The sequence below is a fragment of the Bos grunniens genome, chromosome 8 (genome assembly GCF_055505025.1).
Source record: "Bos grunniens cultivar Pamir isolate PY7600 chromosome 8, Bosgru_T2T1.0, whole genome shotgun sequence".
Taxonomy (NCBI): Eukaryota; Metazoa; Chordata; class Mammalia; order Artiodactyla; family Bovidae; genus Bos; species Bos grunniens.
This window is the reverse complement of record NC_141172.1, coordinates 92400248-92422925: the sequence shown is the minus strand read 5'-3', so window position 1 is coordinate 92422925 and position 22678 is coordinate 92400248. Positions and strand designations below refer to the sequence as shown.

The window sequence follows — 22678 nt, the reverse complement described above, 5'->3', positions numbered from 1 at the left end:
GGTTTGTTTTCTGTATATGTGTGAGTCTATTTCTATTTTGTAAATTAGTAAATATATATTGTCACTCTGCTTATTTAACTTATATGCAGAGTACATCATGAGAAATGCCAGGCTGGATGAAGCACAAGCTGGGATCAAGATGGCCGGAAAAATATCAATAACCTCAGATATACAGATGACACCATCCTTATGCCAGAAAGCAAAGAACTAAAGAGCCTCTTAATGAAAGTGAAAGAAGGGAGTGAAAAAGTTGGCTTAAAATGCAACATTTGGAAAACTAAGATCATGGCATCTGGTCCCATCACTTCACAGCAAATAGATGGGGAGACAATGGAAACAGTGTGTGACTTTATTTTTTGGACTCCAAAATGACTGCAGATGGTGACTGAAACCATGAAATTAAAAGATACTTACTCATTGGAAGAAAAGCTATGACCAACCTAGACAGCATATTAAAAAGCAGAGACATTACTTTGTCAAAAATGTTCCGTCTAGTCAAAATTATGATTTTTCCTGTAGTCATATATGGACGTGAGAGTTGGACTATAAAGAAAGCTGAGCACTGAAGAATAAATGTTTTTGAACTGTGATGTTGAAGAAGACTCTTGAGAGTCCCTTGGACTGCAAGGAGATCCAACCAGTCCATCCTAATGGAAATCAGTCCTGAATATTCATTGGAAGGACTGATCCTGAAGCTGAAACTCCAATACTTTGGCCACCTGGTGTGGAGAGCTGAAAAGACCCTGAAAAGAACTCATTTGAAAAGACCCGGATGCTGGGAAAGATTGAATGCTGGAGGAGAATGGGAGGACAGAGGATGAGATGGTTGGATGGCATCACCGACTTAATGGACATGAATTTGAGTAAGCTCCAGAAGTTGGTGATGGACAGGGAGGCCTGGTATGCTGCAGTCCGTGTCCAAAGAGTTAGACACAACTGAGCAACTGAACTGAACTGAACTTAATGAGAGAAGAAAAAGAAATAAAAATAATCCAAATTGCAAAAGAAGTAAAACTGTCACTATTTGCATATAACATGATACTATACATAAAACATCCTAAAGATGCTACCAGAAAACTATTAAAACTCATCAATAAATTTGGTAAAATTGCAGGACACAAGATTAATACACAAAAATCTCTTGCATTCCTATACACTAACGATATAAGATAAGAAACAGAGATTACTACCACATTAAAAAAAAAAAAAAAAAAAAAACTAGGATTGAAGCTACCCAAGGAACCAAAAGATCTATACTCAGATAACTATAAGATACTGATTAAAGGAAAGATAACACAAACAAATGGAGATATAGATATACCATATTCAAGGATTGGAAGAATCAGTATTGTGAAAATGACTATATTACTTAAAACAATCTACAGAGTCACTGTAATCCCTATTAAATTACCTGACTTTGTTCACAGAATTTGAATAAAAAATTTTATAATTTGTATGGAAACACAAAATACTTCAAAAAGCCAAACAAGCTTGAGAAAGAAACATGGAGCCAGAAGAATTGTTCTCCCTGACTTCAGACTACATTATAATGCTACAGTAATCAAAAAGTATGGTTGTTGTTGTTGTTCACTTGCTAAGTTGTGACGGAAACCTTGTGACTCCATGGACTGCAGCATGCCAGTCTTCTCTGTGCTTCACTATCTCCCAGAGTTTTCTCAGACTCATGTCTTTTGAGTCGGTGATGCCATCCAACCATCTCATCCTATGTCGCCCCATTCTCCGCCTGCCTTCAATCTTTCCTAAAATAGAAATATAGATCAGGGGAACAGTATAGCAAGTCCAGAGATAAAACTTGCAACTATGGTCACCTATCCTATGACAACTACAATCACAGAAATCTAATGAAACAGATCACATGGACTCCAGCCTTGTCTAACTTAATGAAACTATGAGCCATGCTGCATAGGGCCACCCAAGACAAACAGGTCATGGTGGAGAGTTCTGACAAAACGTGGTAAAATGGAGAAGTGAATGTCAAACCACTTCAGCATTCTTTCCATGAGAACCCCATGAACACTATGAAAAGGCAAAAAGATATGACAATGAATGATGAACTCCCCATGTAGGCAGGTGCCCCAAACACCAGAAACAATGAAGAGAGCCAAAGCAAAAGTAACACCAAGTTCTGGATGCATCTGGAGATGGAAGTAAAGTCCAATGCTGTAAAAGAACAATATTGCATCAGTTCAGTCACTTGGTCATGTTGGACTCTTTGTGACACCATGGACTGCAGCACACCAGGCCTCCCTGTCTACCACCAACTCCTGGAGTTTATCCAAACTCATGTCCATTGACTCACTAATACCACCCAATTATCTCATCCTCAGTTGTTCCCAACTCCTCCCACCTTCAAACTTTCCTAGCATCAGGATCTTTTCAAATAAGTCAGTTCTTTGCATCAGGTGGCCAAAGTATTGGAGTTTCTGCTTCAGCATCAGTCCTTCCAATAAATATTCAGGACATTACTTTTAGGATGGACTGGTTGGATCTCCTTTCTGTCCAAGGGAATCTCAAGAGTCTTTTCCAACCCACAGTTCAAAAGCATCAATTCCTCGGTGCTCAGCTCTCTTTATAGTCCGAATCTCACATCCATGCATGACTACTGGAAAAACGATAGTTTGACTACATAGAACTTTGTTGGCAGAGTAATGTCTCTGCTTTATAATAAGCTGTCTAGGTTGGTCATAGCCTTTCTTCCAAGAAGCAAGTGTCTTTTTAATTTCATGGCTATAGTCACCATCTGCAGTGATTTTGGAGCACAAAAAAGTAAAAGCTCTCACTACTTCCACTGTTTCCCCATCTATTAGCCATGAAGTGATGAAACCAGATGCCATGATCTTAGTTTTCTGAATGTTGAGTTTTAAGTCAAATTTTTCACTCTCCTCTTTCATTTTCATCAAGAGGCTCTTTAGTTCTTCGCTTTCTGCCATAAGGGTGGTGTTATCTGTATATATGAGGTTATTGATATTTCTCTTGGCAATCTCGATTTCAGCTTGTGCTTCATCCAGTCCTGCATCTCTCATGATGTACTCTGCATATATGTTAAATAAGCAGAGTGACAATATATAGCCTTGACGTGCTCCTTTTCCAATTTGGAGCCAGTCTGTTGTTCCATGTCCAGTTCTAACTGTTGTTTCTTGACCTGCATACAGATTTCTCAGGAGGAAGGTGAGGTGGTCTGATATTCCCATCTCTTGAAGAATTTCCCACAGTTTGTTGTGATCCACAAAATCAAAGGATTTGGCATAGTAAATAAAGCAGAAGTAGATGTTTTTTTGGAACTCTCTTATTTTTTGATGACCCAAGATGTTGGCAATTTGATCTCTGGTTCCTCTGCCTTTTCTACATGCACTGGAGATGGGAATGGCAAACCACTTCAGTATTCTTGCCTCGAGAACCCCATGAACAGTATGAAAAGGCAAAAAGATAGGACACTGAAAGATGAACTCCCCAGGTTATTACGTGCCCATATGCTACTGGAGATCAGTGGAGAACTAACCCCAGAAAGAATGAAGAGATGGAGCCAAAGCAAAAACAAAACCCTGTTGTGGGTGTAACTGGTGATGGAAGTAAAGTCCGATTCTATAAGCAGCATTGCATAGGAACCTGGAATGTTAGGTCCATGAATCAAGGCAAATTGGATGTGATCAAACAGGAGATGGCAAGAGTGAACATCGACATTTTAGGAATCAGCAAACTAAAATGGACTAGAACAGGTGAATTTAACTCAGATGATCATTATATCTACTACTGTGGGCAAGAATCCCTTAGAAGAAATGGAGTAGCCATCATAGTCAGCCAGAGTCTGAAATGCCGTTCTTAGATGCAATTTTGAAAACAACAGAATTTTTGTTTCCAAGGCAAACCATTCAATATACAGTAATCCAAGTCTATGTCCCAACCAGTAATGCTAATAAAGCTGAAGTTGAATGGTTCTATGAAGACCGACAAGAACTAACACCCAAAAAAGATGTCCTTTTCATCAAAGGGGATTGGAATGCAAAAATAGAAAGTCAAGAAACACCTGAATTAACAGGCAAATTTGGTCTTGGAATGTAGAATGAAGCAGGGCAAAGCATAATAGAGTTTTGCCAAGAGAATGCACTGCTCATAACAAACACCCTCTTCCAACAACACAAGAGAAGACTCTACACATAGACATCACCAGATGGTCAATACCAAAATCAGAATGAGTATAGTATTTGCAGCCAAAGATGGAGAAGCCCTATACAGTCAGCAAAAACAAGACCGGGAACTGACTATGGTTCAGATCATGAGCTCCTGATTGTCAAATTCAGACTTAAATTGAAGAAAGTACGGAAAACCACTAGACCATTAAAGTACGACCTAAATCAAATCCCTTACAATTATACAGTGGAAGTGACAAAAAGATTCAAGGGATTACATCTGATAAACAGAGTGCCTGAAGAACTATGGACAGAGGTTCATGACATTGTACAGAAGGCAGTGACGAAGACCATCCCCATGAAAAAGAAGTGCAGAGAGGCAAAATGGTTATCTGAGCAGGCCTTATAAATAGCTGTGAATAGAAGAGAAGTGTAAAGCAAAGGAGAAAAGGAAAGATATATCCATTGAATGCAGAGTTCCAAAGAATAGCAAGGAGAGATAAGAAAGCCTTCCTCAGTGATCAGTGCAAAGTAATAGAGGAAAACAATAGAATGGGAAAGACTAGAGACTTGTTCAAGAAAATTAGAGATACCAAGGCAAATTTTCATGCAAAGATAATCACAATAAAGGACAGAAATTTTTTGGACCTAACAGAAACAGAAGATATTTAGAAGAGGTTGCAATAATACACAGAAGAACTATACAAAAAAGATCTTAAAGACCCAGATAATCATGATGGTGTGATCACTCACCTAGAGTCAGATATCCTGGAATGCAAAATCAAGTGGGCCTTAGGAAGCATCACTATGAACAAAGCTAGTGAAGGTGATGGAAAACCAGATGAGCTCTTTCAAATCCTAAAAGTTTATGCTGAGAACATGCAGCACTCAATATGTTGGCAAATTTGGAAAGCTCAACAGTGACCATAGGACGGGAAAAGGTCAGTTTTCATTCCAATCCCAAAGAAAAGCAATGCCAAAGAATGTTTAAACTACCTCACAATTGCCCTCATCTCACACACTAGCAAAGTAATGCTCAAAATTCTTCAAGGCAGGCTTCAACAGTACATGAACTGTGAAATTCCAGATGTTCAAGCTGGATTAAGAAAAGGCAGAGGAACCAGAGATCAAATTGCCAACATCTATTGGATATTGAAAAAGCAAGGGAGTTCCAGAAAAACATCCACTTCTGCTTTCTTGACTATGCCCAAGACTTTGACTGTGTGGATCACTAGAAACTGTGGAAAATTCTTAAAGACATGGGAATAACAGACCACCAGACCTGCCTCCTGAGAAATCTGTATTCAGGTCAAGAAGCAAGAGTTAGATCTGCTCATGGAACAACAGTCTGGTTCCAAATTGGGAAAGGAGCAAATCAAAGCTGTATATTGTCACCCTGCTTATTTAAATTATATGCAAAGTACATCATGTGAAATGTCAAGCTGGATAAATCACAAGCTAAAACAAGATTGCCAGGAGAAATATCAATAACCTTAGATGTACAGATGACACCACCTTTATGGCAGAAAGTGAAGAAGAACTAGACAGCCTCTTGATGAAAGTGAAAGAGGAGAGTGAAAATGTTGGCTTAAAACTCAACATTCAGAATACTAAGATCATGGCATCCAGTCCCATCTCTTCATGGGAAATAGATGGGGAAACAATGGAAACAGTGTGAGACTTTACTTATTTGTGCTCCAAAATCACTGCAGATGGTGACTACAGCCATGAAATTAAAAGACACTTGCATCTTGGAAGAAAAGCTATGACCAAGCTAGACAGCATACTAAAAAACAGAGACATTATTCTGCCAACAAAGATCAGTGTATTCAAGGCTATGGTTTTTCCTGTAGTCATGCATGGATGTGAGAGTTGGACTATAAAGAAAGGTGAGCACTGAAGAATTGGTACTTTTAAACTGTGGTCTTGGAAAAGACTCTTGAGAGTCCCTTGGACAACAAGGAGATCCAACCAGTCCATCCTAAAGGAAATAAATCCTGAATATTCTTTGGAAGGACTGATGCTGAAGCTGAAACTCCAATACTTTGGCCTCCTGACACGAAGAACTTACTCATTTGAAAAGACCCTAATGCTGGGAAAGATTGAAGGAAGGAGAAGAAGGGGACAACAGAGGATGAGATGGTTAGATGGCATCACCCACCCAATGGACATCAATTTGAACAAGCTCCAGGAGTTGGTGATGGATAGGGAGGCCTGGTGTGCTGCAGTCCATGGAGTCACAAGTAGTCAGACATGACTGTGTGACTGAACTGAACTTATTCTATGACAGACATGGCCAGAATATGCAATAGAGAAATAGTTTCCTCTGCCCCATTAAAATTGATTTCCATGATCTGAAAATTTTCAAGCTGTTTATAATTTTTAGGAGTTACTTGAACTTATAAAACAAATGACAATCAAAAGCTCTAGTCTCTTCCAATACAATATAAAAACTTGGATTATTTAACTCTTAATTGTCTTTTCCTTATGTCCTGTCTTTTGCCAATATCTTAATACCACCTTCCTCAACCTGGACTTACTCATTATTTAATTTTATTTGCCCTGTCTTTAACAATCTGCGATCGTTTTTATTGTGACCCCAACAACTGAAGCCTTCCAGGCTCCTCCATCCATGGGATTTTCCAGGTAGGAGTACTGGAGTGGCGTGCCATTGCCTTCTCCTCTTAATCTTAAGTGTTAAAGAATTCTAATCCCTTCAGGTTATATTCGTTTTGTTTTAGTTTAGTTTGATTTTCTGTCTTCAGTCCTTTGATGATTAAGCTTAATATTTTCTTGCTTTTTTTTGTTGCTGATGAGAAATATACTATCTACTTGTCATTGTTTCATTATATCTATAATTTTTAGAGTAATATCACAATTATCTGCCTATTTTAAATGGTATTTTCTTTATTTGCATAACTGAATTCTTCTTTTTTCTACTTATGAAATTGATGTGCTGCTTCAATTTGAGGATTCATGTATTTTCTTAATTTGGAAATTCCTCATCCATTATCTCACATAATTATAAATCTGTAAGTTTCCTTATAGTTTTCTTCCTGTGGAACTTTACTGCATGGACATTAATTTTAAAACTCTCTCTTATAAATCTTGTCCATAGAGAAGTATGATTTAATTTCATCTTTTTCTCTCACTAACTGGGTGATTATGTGGACTTGGTTAACCATTATGAGAATCTGTGTTCTCTTCTGTAATGAAGAATGTTAATGGTATCTGATTCCTTTTTGAAAACTAAATGACATAGGCCATTGTATAGATTTTCTATTCCTACTATAAGAAATAGCCATAAATAAAACTTTTTTACTTTTTTTTTTTTTTTACGATTTTACAATTCTGTAAGTCAGAAGTCAAGTATGGATATCACTGGACTAAAAGGAAGGCATTTATAGGATTCTTTCTGAAGAATCTAGGGGTGGATATGTTCCTGACCTTTTATTTCCTGTAGAAGCTCTGTATTGCTTGTTTTTGGCTCTATTTCACCTTCTTCATGGAGAAGGCAATGACAGCCCACTCCAGTACTCTTGCCTGGGAAATCCCATGGACGGAGGAGCCTGGTGGGCTACAGTCCGTGGGGTCGAGAAGAGTTGGACACGACTGAGTGACTTCACTTTCACTTTTCACTTTCATGCATTGGAGAAGGAAATGGCAACCCACTCCAGTGTTCTTTCCTGGAGAATCCCAGGGACGGGGGAGCCTGGTGGGCTGCCGTCTATGGGGTCACACAGAGTCGGACAGGACTGACGCGACTTAGCAGCAGCACCTTCTTCAAATCTTGCAATAACAGGTTGAGTCCTTCTCATGGTGCCACGTCTCTGACCCTTCTTCAATGAGTACCCACTTCTTCTCTCTCTTTCCGTAACCACAGCTGGGAAAGGTTCTTCATTCTTAAAGACTCATGTGTTTAGACTCGACCCATCTGGTTAGACTTGGGTACTCTCCCCATCTCAAGGTCTGCAATTTTAATCATATCTGTAAAGTCCCCTTTTGCTATCTTATGTAACATATGTATTCCACCTTTGGAGGTGTGTATTTATTTTGCCTCCCACAGCATATAAAGGTCTTGACAGCTATTATACATTCACAAAATGTTATCCTCTATTTTTTAAAAATAGCTTTGAGACAATACATCATTTGCTTTTTCTCTCTGAACCCCTATTAAAAAGGAAGATACATTGATACCAAAGAGAATGCAGAAGATACCTGATATACTATATATTTGAAATATTTATAATTTGCTTCTATATTTATTTAAATTGTACTATATAACTTTTATTTTAGGAATATCAAGGATGGTAGTTAGAGACTAGAGATAGGATAGATTTCAAAAGTCAATTCTATGGCACACTAGTTGTTACAATTGCTTAGTAGCTAAGTTGTCTGACTCTTTTGTGACTATAGCCCATCAGGCTCCTCTGTCTGTGGGATTTCCCAGAAAAGAATACTAGAGTGGGTTGCCATTTCCTTCTCAAGGGGATCTTCCCAACCCAGGGATTGAACTTGTGTCTCTTGTATTGACAGGTGGAGTCTTTACCACAGAACCACCAGGGATTAACCACACTAGTAAATTAACCACACTAGTTAGTTTATTGCATAAAGAACACTTGCTTGTTTGCTCACTCTCTCTTTTTCTGTGTATACATGTGTGTATGTGTACATGCTGTGCTGTGCTTAGTTGCTCAATCGTGTCTGACTCTTTTGCAACTGTAGTCCACCATGTGTGTACATAAATATATTTTTGTTCATTGTGCTTGATTATGACAGGAATGAGAGCAATAACTCATAGCTGGTAAGTATAACAGATGTCAAGAGTAAAGAAGGCTAAATATACTGGGATTGTATCTGGAACTAATGGGTTCAATTAAAAAGTTGTTTGACTTCTTGATTTTTGTCAGCTGTTTCTTATCTCAGTAATTAAACAGGACCTGGTGTCTTTGTGGTAGAACATTTATGTTAAAGAACATGAGGTTCAGGTGTTGGCCAAACTCTGAGTCGAGCACTAATGTGGTACAGGGGTTGGTATCCACTCTTTCATCATTTTGTGCCTGTGTCAGTCAAGGTTCAGTTAGAGAAGCAGAACCAGAACAGCCTGGATCCACAAACATAAGCTAGAATACATAGATATGCATAAAAATTCACATCAGTTCTCATTGCTCTGACCTTGGTTGTATGCGTGTCTTATAGGAGCCAGGATACTTTCCTCATCAAGCCAAACCTGCAGACCTGGCCTTGAGGTCAGAAAAGAGAAGGAAAATCCTGAGCAGGCTCTGCAACTTCCTTCTGCCAAAGAAGTGAGCCAACAGGTAAGTGGCAACCTGTGTGTGCTGTTTAATGGCTGCTGCTTTACTTTGCCTTTCATAGAAATCTCTTGTAAACAGAAACATACAAGAAGGCAAATTTGGGGAAATGTAGTTCAGCCTCCAGTGACGAGCAGCAGAGGAGGCTGAACTACATTTAGAGATTAGAGATACCAGGGGACATCTCATGCAAAGATGGGCCCAATAAAGGACAGAAATGCTATGGAAGTAACAGAAGCAGAAGATATTAAGAAGAGATGGCAAGAATACACAGAAGAACTGTACAAAAAAGATCTTCATGACCCAGATAGTCACAATGGTATGATCACTTACCTAGAACCAGACAACCTGGAATGTGAAGTCAAGTGGGCCTTAGGAAGCATCATTACAAACAAAGCTAGTGGAGGTGATGGAATTCCAGTTGAGCTATTCCAAGTCCTAAAAGATGATGCTGTGAAAGTGCTGCGCTCAATATGCCAGCAAATTTGGAAAACTCAGCGGTGGCCACAGGACTGGAAAAGTTCAGTTTTCATTCCAATTCCAAAGAAAGGCAATGCCAAAGAATGCTCAAACTACCGCACAATTGCCCTCATGTCACATACTGGAAAAGTAATGCTCAAAATTCTCCAAGCCAGGCTTCAACAGTACATTAACCATGAACTTCCAGATGTTTAAGCTGGAATTAGAAAAGGCAGAGAAATCAGAGATCAAACTATCAGCATCCATTGGATCATCAAAAAAGCAAAAGAATTCCAGAAAAATATCTACTTCTGCTTTATTAATTATGCCAAAGCATTTGACTGTGTGAATCGCAACAAACTCTGGACAGTTCTTCAAGAGATGGGAATACCAGACCACCTGACCTTCCTCCTGAGAAATCTGTATGTAGGTCAAGAAGCAACAGTTAGAACTGGACATGGAACAACAGACTGGTTCCAAATAGGGAAGGGATACATTAGGTCTGTATATTGTCACCCTGCTTATTTAACTTTTATGCAGAATCGATCATGGGAAATTCCAGGCTGGATGAAGCATAAGCTGGAATCAAGATTCTCAGGATAAATATCAATAACCTCAGATATGCAGATGACACCAGTCTTATGGCAGAAGTGAAGAAAAAACTAAAGAGCCTCTTGATGAAAGTGAAACAGGAATTTTAAAAAGTTGACTTAAAACTCAACATTCAGAAAACTAAGATCATGGCATCCAGTCCCATCACTTCATGGCAGATAGATGGAGAAATGATGGAAACAGTGACAGACTTAATTTTTTTTTTGTTCTCCAAAATCACTGCAGATGGTAACTACAGCCAGTCACGAAATTAAAAGACGCTTGCTCCTTGGAAGAAAAGTGATGACCAACCTAGACAGCTTATTAAAAAGAAGAGACATTACTTTGCCAACAAAGGTCTGTCTAGTGAAAGCTATGGTTTTTCCAGTAGTCATATATGGATGTGAGAGTTAGAGTACAAAGAAAGCTGAGCCCCGAAAAATTTATGCTTTTGAACTGTAGTGTTGGAGAAGACTCTTGAGAGTCCCTTGGACAACAAGGAGATCCAACCAGTCCATCCTAAAGGGAATCAGTCCTGAATATTCATTGGAAGGACTGATGCTGAAGCTTAAACTTCAATACTTTGGCCACCTGATGTGAAGAACTGACTCATTTGAAAAGACCTGATACTGGGAAAGATTGAAGGCAGGAGGAGAAGGGCATGGCAGAGGATGAGATGGTTTGATGGCATCACTGACTCAATGGACATGAGTTTGAGTGGACTCTGGCAGTTGGTATGGACAGGGAGGCCTGGTATGCTGCAGTCCCTGGGGCCTCAAGAGTCAGACAAGACAGAGCAACTGAACTGAGTTCAGTTTAGTGAAGTAGATACTTTACAAAGGTACCACACAATACTTATGAGTACTTTGGGAACTTTTAAAATTTATTTTAGTTTGCACACAGTTTACTGCTAATAAAAGTCCAATGTAATTATCAGGATTAAATTTATCAAGTATACAAAGGATCAGATCAGATCAGTCGCTCAGTCGTGTCCGACTCTTTGCGACCCCATGAATCGCAGCACGCCAGGCCTCCCTGTCTATCACCAACACCCAGAGTTCACTGAGACTCACGTCCATTGAGTCAGCGATGCCATCCAGCCATCTCATTCTCTGTCATCCCCTTCTCCTCCTGCCCCCAATCCCTCCCAGCATCAGAGTCTTTTCCAATGAGTCAACTCTTCGCATGAGGTGGATATATTTCAGTGATTGATTCAGTAATAGTATTCTTCCTTGAATCTGTAGTTAACACTAATCATTTCATCCATTCTTTTGTAAGAATCAAGAAAAATCTTAACAACTAGAATTTTATAGTTAATATCTTAAAGAAATGTACACAGTACTTACATTTTAAAGATGTGGTAATGAAAGACATCTATGGACATTATTAAAAATGAGAAAGAGAAAACAAGTTTGCATATATGTCTAAAATTTAAATTATTCATTTGTGAATAAGCAAGTATATGTTTCTTAAGATATTTAATTCTTTGCTTTAGGTTCTGTACACATGAGATTTATGTTTAAAAATGTGTAGTATTTATCCTGAATATTGTCCCCCCCCCAACTCCTTCTCTTTTTCCCATCACACAAAAGCTTGATATTCTGGATTTAAATGGGTATAATAAAGTTGTTATTTCTACTTTGAACCAGAGTTACCATAAATTAATAAAATGCTAAGAATAATAAATATATGGACATTCACTTTGCACTTGCATTTATTTTCAATTTATTTTATTTTTATAATATATATATATATATTATGTTATAATAAATATGCAGATGACACCACCCTTATGGCAGAAAGTGAAGAGGAACTAAAAAGCCTCTTGATGAAAGTGAAAGAGGAGAGTGAAAAAGTTGGCTTAAAGCTCAACATTCAGAAAACGAAGATTATGGCATCTGGTCCCATCACTTCACGGGAAATAAATGGGGAAACGGTGGAAACAGTGTCAGACTTTATTTTTTTGGGCTCCAAAATCGCTGCAGATGGTGACTGCAGCCATGAAATTAAAAGACGCTTACTCCTTCGAAGAAAAGTTATGACTAACCTAGATAGCATATTGAAAAGCAGAGACATTACTTTGCCAACAAATGTTTGTCTAGTCAAGGCTATGGTTTTTCCAGTGGTCATGTATGGATGTGAGAGTTGGACTGTGAAGAAGGCTGAGCGCCAAAGAATTGATGCTTTTGAACTGTGGTGTTGGAGAAGACTCCTGAGAGTCCCTTGGACTGCAAGGAGATCCAACCAGTCCATTCTGAAGGAGATCAGCCCTGGGATTTCTTTGGAAGGAATGATGCTAAAGCTGAAACTCCAGTACTTTGGCCACCTCTTGCAAAGAGTTGATACATTGGAAAGACTCTGATGCTGGGAGGGATTGCAGGCAGGAGGAGAAGGGGGCGACAGAGGATGGGATGGCTGGATGGCATCACTGACTGGATGGACGTGAGTCTGGGTGAACTCCGGGAGTTGGTGATGGACAGGGAGGCGTGGCGTGCTGTGATTCATGGGGTCCCAAAGAGTCGGACACGACTGAGCGACTGAACTGAATTGAATGTTATTACTTTGCTTTTATTTTGCATATGATATTATTTAACTTAGAATGCTGCTGCTGCTGCTGCTAAGTCGCTTCAGTCGTGTCCGACTCTGTGCGACCCCAGAGACTGCAGCCTACAAGGCTTCTCCATCTATGGGATTCTCCAGGCAAGAACACTGGAGTGGGTTGCCATTTCCTTCTCCATAACTTAGAATAATTTAATATAAAATTATCAAATATCTACTCACTTTAACAATGTAATTTAAATGTCTAGTTGCATGTATCTGTGGTTTATTGTTTTTAACTAACAACAAAATCATCCCCAAACATTAATTCTTATATTGAAATACAAAGCATTATCTGTTATGTTTTATTACCCTTATCTGTCCATCAGATTTCTTCTTAGGTCAGAAAAGTTAATGTTCTTCTTATGTGCAAAGCTCATACAAATTGGTAAGAAAAATACAGTGTTAGGAAAAACACCTTCAATAGTAAATTCATGGAAGATTTTAAAATATTAAAAACTGAAAAAGTTCAATCTCATTTATAATAACTTGACCCATATGAAATTGCCAGTTTTGTGTATCAGAATCAGTCTATAATGACAATTTAACATATCGCAACCTACTAATTTAAAATGTTAAAATTAAATGAAAAGAAATTTTATTTGATGCTTCAAAACACCCAATATCACAATTATTATAACTAGCGCTGACATAAATGGGGAGGGATGTGGCATTGAGCAGTCTAATCATGGTGAACACAAATAGCACTACCTTCCTCAAAGGTTTGAATTTGAAAGCCTGTATCAGCAAGTTTAAATAATTATTTAAATAGAGAACAAATCTTTTAATAGAGAACAGGACATAATATGGTGTATATGTATTATGTGTATATATATATATATATATATATATATATATATATATATATATATATGGAGAAGGCAATGGCAACCTGCTTCAGCACTCTTGCCTGGAAAATCCCATGGATGGAGGAGCCTAGTAGGCTGCAGTCAATGGGGTCACGAAGAGTCGACATGACGGAGTGACTTCACTTTCACTTTTCACTTTCATGCATTGGAGAAGGAAATGGCAACCCACTCCAGTGTTCTTGCCTGGAGAATCCCAGGGACGGGGGAGCCTGGTGGGCTGCCATCTATGGGGTTGCACAGAGTCGGACACGACTGAAGCAACTTAGCAGCAGCATATATATATAGAGATATCCTGGATTCAAATCTATAATTGACTATTTATTTTCTGTTTATTTTTGATAGGTTCCTTAACCTCTGTATGCTTTCATTTCCTCATCTGTAAAGGAGAAATAATTATGAGAATTAAATATGATGATGCAAATGAAAATATGGCAGAGTGCCTCATATAACAAATGATAAGTTACTGGCCGCATTCTAAGTGAGAAGCAATAAAGGAATGTTTACAGTTTATACACTAAATTAATTGATAAAGAGCCCTCTATACCTTGATTTTTTTAACATATTTCCAATTACATTAGATAATCCTTGATATGAAGCTCAGTTACATCATGACATAATCATCATGTGTATAATATGATTTCAGTATTCAAATCTAATTTTAAATAAGGTTAAACTGATTTAAAAGACTCAAAAATCCAACTTGATTCAGACAACTTTGAAATGCCACAAAAATATTCATAAGCCAGGATACTTCAGATAGACTAAATAGATAAATATAAAAAATGAAACTATAGTTTCATATAGTTTTCAGCTAGAAAAAACTCCAGTAAATATTTCTGTGATAGCAATATATTAGTCTGGGTTCTCCAGAGAAATTGAACTAATAGGAAATGCTTATATCTTATTACATATATATAAGTATTATAAGAAATTGGCTCATGTGATTACAGAGGCTGAGAAGTTACAAGATCTGAAGTCAGCAAACCGGAGACCAAGGAGAGACAGTGTAATAGTTATCATTGTGAATCTGAAGGCCTGAGAACCAGTAAAACTGATGGTCTAAGTCCTTTCCAGGTTGTTGTTGGAAACTAACAAGTCTGTATACAGGAGAAAGGGCAAAACTGTATTCTTGGTGTGTTGCCTCATAGACTGTAGTGTGTATCTTTTCCACAAGAATAACATGGACTGAAGTTTTTTAAAAACTTTATAGGATGACCCAGAGGGATGGTATGGGGAGGGAGGTAGGAGAGGGGTTCAGGATTGGGAACACGTGTACACCATGGCGGATTCATGTTGATGTATGGCAAAACCAATACAATATTGTAAAGTAATTAGCCTCCAATTAAAATAAATGAATTAAAAAAACTTTATAGATATATCAGTCCATTAATCTGTGAATATATTTCACTTGGGGAAAATTCCTAGCAATATCTACTGAGTGTTAGATTTTGAAAGAAACAAGGAATGATTTAAAGGAAAGAATAACCTAAAAGTCTCTTGAATTTAGATTTTCTGGCATTTCAATTTGTTTTTAACTCTCAACTCAAGATTACTGTGTTTAGTTCTCATAAATCAGATTTATAGGGCCATCTGTTGTTATTATACAGCAGATAAGGCTTGTCTAGTATTTTTTTTTCCTTACATTGTTTCAATAAAGAAATACACACTGCTATGATTTATTGACAAAACACCTTGCATCATGCAGGGTTATTTTATCATGTGAACAAGTTTAATGCTGATCATTAACTTAACTGCCTGTTTTATAGGTAAAGTGAGTGATTAATATTAATGTATCAATAATAGTATCTTAGGCCATACTTCAGAGAAGGCGATGGCACCCCACTCCAGTACTCTTGCCTGGAAAATCCCATGGACGGAGGAGCCTGGTAGGCTGTAGTCTATGGGGTCGCTAGGAGTCGGACACGACTGAGCGACTTCACTTTCACTTTTCACTTTCATGCATTGGAGAAGGAAATAGCAACCCACTCCAGTGTTCTTGCCTGGAGAATCCCAGGGACAGGGAAGCCTGGTGGGCTGCCGTCTATGGGGTCGCTCAGAGTCGGACAAGACCGAAGCGACGCAGCAGCAGCAGGCCATACTTGCAGCTATAACAAAATGCCATAGACCAAGTGGCTGACAAACAGGAGACATATTTTATTCACTGTTTTGGAGACAGCAAGTCCAAGATCAGGGTGCCAGCATGGTCATATTCTGGGGAGGGCTTTCTTCCATGTTGCAGACTGCCAACTTCTCAAGTATCTTCACACGGTGGGAGTTGGTGAGAGAGTGATCTAGACCTCTTTTATAAGGCTACTATCCCAATTCATGAGGTTTCTCCCTCATCACCTAATTCAGTTCAGTTCAGCTCAGTTCAGTCACTCAGTTGTGTCTGATTCTTTGCCACCCATGGACTGCAGCACACAGTGCCTCCCTGTCCATCACTAACTCCCGGAGTTTACTTAAAATTATGTCCATTGAGTGAGTCATGCCATCCAACCATCTCATCCTCTGTTGTCTCCTGCTCCTCCCACCTTCAATCTTTCTCAGCATCAGGACCATTTCAAATGAGTCAACACTTCACAGCAGGTGGCCAAAGTATTGGAGTTTCAGCTTCAATATAAGTCCTTTCCATGAATATTCATGACTGATTTCCCTTAGGATGGATTGGTTGGGTCTCCTTGTTGTCCAAGGGACTCTCAAGAGTCTTCTCCAACACCACAGTTCAAAAGCATCAATTCTTCAGCACTCAGTTTTCTTTATAGTCCAACTCTCACATCCATACATGACTACTGGAAAAACCATAGCCTTGACTAGACAGAACTTTGCTGGCAAAGTAAATTCTCTGCTTTTTAATATGCTGTCTAGGTTGGTTATAACTTTTCTCCTAGGGAGTAAGCATCTTTTAATTTCATGGCTGCAATCACCATCTGCAGTGATATTGGAGTCAAAAAATAAAAATAAAATAAAGTCTGCCACTGTTTCCCCATCTGTTTCCCATGAAGTGGTGGGACCTGATGACATAATCTTTGTTTTCTGAATGTTGAGTTTTAAGCCAACATTTTCACTCTCCTCTTTCATTTTCATCAAGAGGCTCTTTAGTTCTTCTTCATTTTCTGCCAGAAGGATGGTGTCATCTGCATTTCTAAGGTTATTGATATTTCTCCCAGAAATCTTGATTCCAGCTTGTGTTTCATCCAGCCCAGTGTTTCTCATGATTTACTCTGCATATAAGTTAAATAAGTAGGGTGACAAAATACAGACTTGACATACTCTTTTCCCGATTTGGAACCAGTCTGTTGTTCCATGTCCAGTTCTAAATATTGCTTCTTGACCTGAATACAGATTTCTCAGGAGACAGGTCAGGTGGTCTGGTATTCCCATCTCTTTCAGAATTTTCCAGTTTATTGTGATTCACACAGTCAAAAGTTTTAACATATTTAATAAAGCAGAAATAGATGTTTTTCTGGAACTCTCTTGCTTTTTCAATGATCAGCAGATGTTGGCAATTTTATCTCTGGTTCCTCTGCCTATTCTAAAACCAGCTTGAACATCTGGAAGTTTACGGTTCAAGTATTATTGAAGTCTGGCTTAGAGAATTTTGAACATTACTCTACTATCATGTGAGATGAGTGCAAATGCACAGTAGTTTGAGCATTCTTTGGCATTGCCTTTCTTTGGGATTGGAATGAAAACTGACCTTTTCCAGTCCTGTGGCCACTGCTGAGTATTTCAAATTTGCTGGCATATTGAGTGCAGCACTTTCACAACATTATCTTTTAGGATATGAAATAGCTCAACTGGAATTCCATCACCTCCACTAAATTTGTTTGTAGTGATGCTCCTAAGGCCCACTTGACTTCACACTCCAGGACGTCTGGCTCTAGATGAGTGATCACACCATCGTGATTATCTGGGTTGGGAACATCTTTTTTGTATGGTTCTTCTGTGTATTCTTGCCATTTTTTCTTAACATGTTCTGCTTCTGTTGGGTCCATACCATTTCTTTCCTTTTTTGAGCCTATCTTTGCATGAAATGTTCTTTTGGTATATCTAATTTTCTTGAAGAGGTCTCTAGTCTTTCCCATTCTATTGTTTTCCTCTATTTCTTTGCAGTGATCCCTGAGGAAGTCTTTTTTATCTCTTCTTGCTATTCTTTAGAACTCTGCATTCGAGTGGGTATATCTTTCCTTTTTTCCTTTGCTGTTTGCCTGTCTTCTTTTCACAGCTATTTGTAAGGTCTCCTCAGACATTTTGGTTTTTTGCATTTCTTCTCTGTTGGGATGGTCTTGCTCCCTGTCTCCTGTACAATGTCACGAACTTCCGTCCATAGTTCATCAGGCATTCTGTCTATCAGATCTAGTTCCTTTAAATCTATTTCTCACTTCCACTGTACAATTGTAAGGGATTTGATTTAGGTCATACTTGAATGGTCTAGTGGTTTTCTTTACTTTCTTCAATTTAAGTCTGAATTTGACAATCAGGAGTTCATGATCTAAGCCACAGTCAGCTTCCCATCTTGTTTTTTCTGACTGTATAGACCATCTCCATTTGGGCTGCAAAGAATATAATCAATCTGATTTCAGTTTTGACCATCTGGTGATGTCCATATGTAGAGTCTTCTCTAGTGTTGTTGGAAGAGGTGTTTTCTATGACCAGTGCATTCTCTTGGCAAAACTCTATTAACCTTTGTCCTGCTTCATTCTGTACTCCAAGGCCAAATTTTCCTGTTATTCCAGGTATTTATTGACTTCCTACTTTTGCATTCCAGTCCACTATAATGAAAAGGGCATCTTTTTTTGGGTATTAGTTCTAGAAGGTCCTGTAGGTCTTCATAGAACTGTTCAACTTCAGCTTATTCAGCATTACTGGCCGGGGCATAGACTTGGATTATTGTGGTATTGAATGGTTTGCCTTGGAAACGAACAGAGATCATTCTGTAATTTTTGAGTTTGCATTCAAGTACTTCATTTCAGATTCCTGCTGACTCTGATGGCTACTCCATTTCTTCTAAAGGATTCTTGCCCACAGTAGCAGATACAATGGCCATCTGAGTTAAATTCACCCATTCCAGTCCATTTTAGTTCGCTGATTCCTAAAATTTCGATGTTCACTCTTGCCATCTCCTGTTTGACCACTTCCAATTTGCTTTGATTCATGGACCTAACATTCCAGGTTCCTATGCAATATTGCTTTTTACAGCATCGGACCTTGCTTCCATCACCAGTCACATCTACAACTGGGTGTTGTTTTTGTTTTGCCTCCATCTCTTCATTCTTTCTGGAGTTATTTCTTCACTGATCTCCAGTAGCATATTGGGCTGCTAATCATCTCCCAAAGGCTCCATCTCCAGTACTATTATCTTGGGTATTAATATTTCAACATATGAATTTTAGAAAATGCAAGCATTCAATATATAGCAACTGATATATAATGTATTAATGTATTCTCACATAATTATCTAAATAAATTGTTCTTAAACATAGAGCCATGCTTATAGACAGCCATGAAATCACCTGTCATTTTATGCAAGTTTGAAAGGTTGAAAATAAAAATAATTCTATTGTAGATACATCTTGTTTCATTTAAAACATTATTCATTTAGACAGTGAAATTATTAACCTACTAGTGAAAATGTCTGCCTTAGAAAATATGCCCTGTGGCTATATAATTTGTGGCAAAGTCTTAAGAGTAGTTCTTCAAATAAAATAGTTGAACAGAATTTGAACTTTACTTAGTCCCAATTATTACCTACTTCCATAGTGTACAGTTGTCACTGGAAGGCTGCCTATTTTGTATCTTTCTTGTACTTAGGAATTTTCATGTGACTGAGTTATGGTCAATGGAATATAAATAGTAGTTATGTGTATCAGTGGCAGGCCTAGAACACTGAAATTCCCTTTTATTCTCCCATGTCCTTTCCCCTTCTGGCCAACTTCAGTTTGAATTCCCTAACTATACCCAATTTTTAAATAACCTATAAGGGAAAAGAATCTGAAAAAATATACATATATTATATGTGTATAACTGAATCACTTTGCTGTAACCCTGAAACTAACACAACCCTGTAAATCAACCATACTTCAAATAAAAAGATTAAAAAATATACAACTATAGAGAATTAAAAAAAAAAATGTATACATTCAAAATGGCAGAGTCTGTCAACCTAGCTCCCTGAATTCATGTGTGGATGTGGGTAATCCAAAACCTGGTCATTTTCTCAGTCATTTTTGTTAGCCATAAATGATTTTGTGTGTCTGTACATATGCAGATGTTAAGGCACTGAAATTCTGTGACTACACAAATTCTGCTTGTATTTTGCAGGCCTCAGTTAAACAGTATCATCATGAGAAGTATTACTTTTAAGTTTCATGAGTGCCAGAACTTGCCATTCACACTATAAAATTCAACAAACATTTAATAAGAATAATTAAAGGATAGAAACTTCTCTAGCTCTAGAGGCAAAATGATCTGATTTAAAAGTCTAGCTTTAGTCCTATCCCTTAGGTGTCTTTGTACAAAGTATTTTACCTAAGAGAACCTCAGATTTCATATCTATAATTATCAAATTTTATTTCTTTGTTGAATATGTGTGAATTCAAAATAATCTAAATTATAATTGTTCCCTTTAGTATTTGATATATAATTTAAATATATAATTTATGGATGTATTACATATGCAAATATATATTAAACATACATGTGTATGTGTATGCATGTAAGACTGTACTATGTTATGGGACCTATGCATATGTAACAGGAAAATAAGTACAGGGTTCCAACCTTATACAATATCTTTATTTGAGTAATTACCTCATCTATTATACTGTTCTGCCAAAATGACATCAAATTCTGCCTTTAGTTTTTATCCACATTGCATAATGAAAAGTACAAACATACATGAAAAATCTTATCCCTAAGAAGAATAATAAAAACATTTTTCCTTTTAAAATTCTTCTCTCCTTAAACATGAAAGCAAATTAGAAATTTTACAACTTCTGCGGGCCCCTCATCTGTTTCACTATAATATGAAGATTAAGAAATCTTTGATAAGATGACCAATCCAATTCAGGACGACTAAATACTATATTTTGAAATCCACCTATTCAATGGACAAACCCTATAATTTGTGTTGAAAAAGTGGTGTGCTTTTTAATAATGATAGTGGTCTATTATTATAAAGGAAATGTCTTTGCTATTCCAAGAAGTAATCAGAGAGAAATGATAGGGAGTGAAATTTGTGCAGAGAGATTTAATATGTTAGAAAAGCAAAAGAAATTGAGTGAAAATAAAACTTTATTGTTATTAGATCTATTGTAACTGAGTGCCAAGACAGTCTGAATTAGAAATGAGAAGAATTACTGAGCAAAGGGAATAATTCCTTACTTCACAGTAGTCTCTCCAGAAATGAAAGCTGTTAACAAAGGCTTGATCTACACTTCTGATGTCAATTCACTGTTACTTTTTAATTTTATATTAGTAGAGACACTGCAGCTAAGTGGAGGGTTGATATTCTCATCCATAGGACTTGACTTCTTGAAGAGAAAGCTTAACCCAAGGCAGACGTGGAAGAAGAAAGGACTTAAGGATGAAAATATGGGGATAAACAAAGGGCCATCACTTTTTCCTTTGATCAACATTACAAATGGAAAATCTTTGATTTTATAATAAATTCCTTCTAAGAAAATATTTAAATGTATGTTCAGTTGCTAAATCATGTCCGATTTTTGTGGCACCATGGACTACAGCACACCAGGCTTCCCTGTCCTTCACTATCTCCTGGTGTTTTCTCCAAGTCGTGTTCATTGAATTGATGATGCCATCCAACCATCTCATCCTCTGTTGCCCACTCCTCTTGCCCTCAGTCTTCCCCAGTATCATGTTCTTTTCCAATGAGTCAGCTGTTTGCATCAGGTAGCCAAAGTTTTGGATATCATCTTTTAAATATACCCCTATCTGCATTTTTTTTAAACAAATTCACTAGAATTTAGTGTTGTTCTGCTTGTCCCTTTAAGCCTTATGTTTATTGCAATAGTTACTAAGAGTAATTATTTTATCCATACTTGTATAAGAATAACATAGGAGAGAGGTATCTATCATCTGCTGATGGGGACAACTTTATCAGGCTTTTATATTTCTTTCTGCGTAAATTAAATAGAAAATTTCAGTGAACTCTAAGGAAACCAAATTATTTTGGGAACAATCTTCCTCTCTTCATCATTGACCTTATTTGTGACAAGTACTTGCACTTTTTTTTCTTTAAAACATAGCATCATTTTATTTGGCCTTACTGCTTTGAGCAAAAGAGACATAAATATATAACCCCAGAAAAATACCTCAGGAATGTATAGAGCTGATCTTAGGGTGTCTGTGGTAAAACTTAATTGTTCAGTCATGTTCAACTCTTTGTGACCCTTATAGACTGCACCCCCCGCCTTACTCCTCTGTCCATAGGATTTTCCAGGCAAGAATACTGGAATGGGTTGCCATTTCCTCCTCCAGGGGATCTTCCTGATCCAGAAATTAAACCCATGTCTCCTCTCCAGTGTTTCCTGCATTGCAAGGAGATTCTTAACTGTTGAGCCACCAGGGAAGCCCCAAGACTTAATCAGAAGTCCACAAACTTCCTAAGAGGAAAGGATGGATAAATGGTAACAGGCAGACAGATTTCAGGTTGAAATAAGGAATGACTTTCTGACAGTGA

At 37.7% G+C, this 22678-nt stretch overlaps 1 long non-coding RNA gene across 1 annotated transcript; it reads left to right on the top strand.

Moving 5' to 3' along the window:
- The first annotated feature begins 9182 nt into the window (after positions 1-9182).
- On the top strand, positions 9183-21651 carry LOC147367690 (uncharacterized). Its single transcript, XR_015168845.1, has 2 exons — positions 9183-9466; positions 21500-21651. It is a non-coding gene; the product is annotated as an uncharacterized LOC147367690 (long non-coding RNA).
- Positions 21652-22678: the final 1027 nt, after the last annotated feature.